This window comes from Lycium ferocissimum, chromosome 6 (assembly GCF_029784015.1).
Source record: "Lycium ferocissimum isolate CSIRO_LF1 chromosome 6, AGI_CSIRO_Lferr_CH_V1, whole genome shotgun sequence".
Classification (NCBI taxonomy): Eukaryota; Viridiplantae; Streptophyta; class Magnoliopsida; order Solanales; family Solanaceae; genus Lycium; species Lycium ferocissimum.
The window spans coordinates 6,528,362-6,531,800 of record NC_081347.1 but is presented as its reverse complement, the minus strand read 5'-3'; positions in this window follow the sequence as shown (position 1 = coordinate 6,531,800).

Here is a 3,439-nt window from a genome sequence, read left to right as displayed (position 1 = left end):
GGGCAAATTGTCTGGAAAACTAACGTCATAATCTTAGAACATCTCGGCGTCGAAGTCAACTCTTGGTCAACTCAAATCTGCCCGAAATTCGAAATTGGTTACATGCACACGTTACCCATAAATCGTAGAGTAATCTATAATCAAATTCCAATATTAATAACAATTGATGTTTCAAATCTCAATTCTTTTTCAAAGTCCAATAATCTCCATGCTATTTAGTCGGCGAATCCCTTAATCACTCACATATTCAAAAACTCATTTGGCTTAAAATGTTACTAGGCACAATATGGTAGAGTTTCTGTTTCATTAATATATATATATATATGGTCTTGCTAATTTACAACATGAAGATTGTAAAATAATAATGTACCCATTTTTTAATTTACCAAAACATCCTTACTTTTTTTTTTTTTTTTACTGTCGCGTTAAAATTAAGGGCCTTTTCGTCATTTCACCAAAACCCCCCCAATTCATTTCCCTTTCTCCACCCAAAACTCCAGCCCTAGATTACATTTCTCTCTCCCGTGAAAAGTTTGAGCAGCATTCCAACAATCGCAACTTTTAATCATTCTAAGAGTAGCAACCACATAAATCATTCTTCTGTCTTCATTTTCAATTACACGCGTTTGTGTTTATTTCAAAGATTACATTAAACAATAAATGCTGAAAAATGGACAGAGCTAAATATTGAGGAGTTTCCACTACTAGTCCGAAATTGAAGACGGTAGTGGTGGTTATAATGCAGTTCCATCAAATGACCCCAGTTTTGCAAATTCTAGAACTACATATCTAATGGTAAAATTATACCCAAAGAAAAAAGGGAAGAAAAAAGAAAAAGAAATAGCAAATGAAAAGGAGATGGGTTAGTTCGTCAAAAAACAAGAGAAGAAGAAAGTTTCGAAAGAGATTCAGGGGCGGATCTATGTATATCCCAGGGTGTTCATCCGAACCCCCTCAGTCGAAAAATTACACTATTTATATAAGGTTGTTATAAATATTATTTAATTATGGATGTCTATCTTTAGGAGAAACTTTAGGGTTTGTGACTTTGACACCAAGATAACTTTCTGCTATAAATAGAGATGTTCTCTTCATTGTATTCAGAATCCTTTCAAGAGAAATAAGAACTCTCCCCTCTTCTCTCTTTCTCTACAATTATTCTTGTTCTTTACTTTATTATTTTATAACACGTTATCAGCACGAGTCTCTAATATTTTGTTAAAATTTAGTCCACATAAATATTATCATCTTTGAAGAGCTTTATGGTACCACCCGTACCTTGTTAGAAATCAAGAGGAAAAGTAAGTGATTCGTATGTATTCAATTCTTCATGAGATCTGTAACTCTAGTGTGTTATATTACATGGAAAAGGTAAGGTGGCCATACATGTAAGTAATTGGGGCTTTCTGCTTCCTTTTGATTTAATATTCTTTTTTATTATTCGGTTACTTAGATATATGTATGACTTAGTATACTAAATTATTTTGGTACTTATTACCATAAAATAATCCGAAGGATTATAAATTGGAAAACAATCTTAGGGTTGTTCCAACTTTAGTAGAGTTTGCCAGAAATTATACGGCCACCTGTAGTGGCAATATTTTTGATGTCTTGTTATGGTTAGATTTATTTATGCGTATAATCAGCAGAAGTGGTAATATTTTCATAGATTTGCTGTGATTACAAATGAAGATATGTTAGAGAAAAGTACTCTAATACTTTGATTTGCTCTCAAGTAGCAACATCTTAAAAGAGGTATTAAGCTATCATAATTTGATATGCTCAGAACACGTAGATGATTGCTTTCATTCACGAAGAATGAGAACTTTTGATGAATGTTACAAATACGGATCCATTCCTTGAAGTGAATGTGATAGTACGTAATAAAACTTATAAACGTGTTTTTGGTTGTGAAAATATCACGCCTCACCTCAGACAGAGGTAGAATAATTGAAAAAGAAAATATTCTAAATATTTTATGATTTACTCCCGAAGTAGTAAACTCATAAATCTGCTCACAAAGTAGCAAACTTAGAAATCTGCTCCCGAAGTAGCAAATTTTGAACTCTACTATTGTTTTTACATGTCCATTTAATTATTGTTCATCTCATGACACCACCAGTGTTTAACTAAAATTTCTTTTATGATACCAGCAGTATCTAAAATATATTTGATAGTACAATATCAATTAAGAGCTCCCGGAAAGTGACTATTTAATAGAAGATCATGGCACTAGTAATGTCTAAATTTGCTTTCATGATGTAGTATCTAAGCAATATTTGGTAGTACAAAATTAATGATCAAGGTCCAAAAGAACAAGCATCATGACACCAGTAGTGTCAGAACAATATGTGATTATGAAGAATAAATTAAAGACTCCTGAAGAGCTTATATACTATTATGTCATTCATTTTAGATTGTAATATTTGAAGGTGTGATGATCGAAACAAAAGTTCTAGGAAACCCGAAATTTACTAAAGTAAATGACTATCACATTGAAGATTTAAATAATTGGAGGATTAAATATCTTCAAAATATCATAGTGGAAAAGAAATATGAATATGAAAGGTTACTCGATTTGTACAACAAATATAAGCATGATGAATTGCATGCACAATAAACAGTTTATTGGTACAAAAATAATTCATGTCATAGTAAACCAGTTTACTAAAACAAATAGCACATGGCATGGTAAACCTGAAGTTTACTAGTATAGATAATTTTATCAGTTGGCATGAGCAATTTGGCCATCCGATTCAAATATGATGTGCAGATTGAATATTCGACATATATTGAAGAACTTGAAGATTCTTCAAGAATTTATTTGTGTTGCTTGTTCTCATGATGAGTTTATTATACTGGCTAATGTTGGGATTGAATCCCTAAATTCTGAAAAAATATAAAAGGTGAATATGGGCCCGTTCACCTGTTATGTGATGTCTTAAATAGATGCATCGATAAGACAATCCACGTGTGCGTTTATTGTCAAACTGCGGTTTGACATATGCAAAAGTTACTTGCTAAAAAAACGATTGAGTTGAGAACGCAATTTTTAGATTATGTAATCAAGATAATTCATCTTGTTAATGCTAGTTTGTACCAAAGTTTGGTTTGGTGTTGAATGCCTCCGATAAATAGTTAAACCATTGCTTATGAGAACAAAACTTCATGTGGTGGTCTGAGATATGATATATTATATACAACATCATTTGTATGCTTCAGACCAATAAATTATGATAATTCTCCCTTCACAATTGGTTCGGGGTTGGGAACCGTATATTTCCATCTAACAATTTTTTTTGTGGGGTATATGATTAATTAATCTACCGTGATGCGAGAAGATGAATTCCCTAAAGAAGATGGGATATATGTTAGTTTTCTAACATAAGGGGGAGAGAATAAACTGAGGAATATGTTATGAATTATCATTAGTGTGATC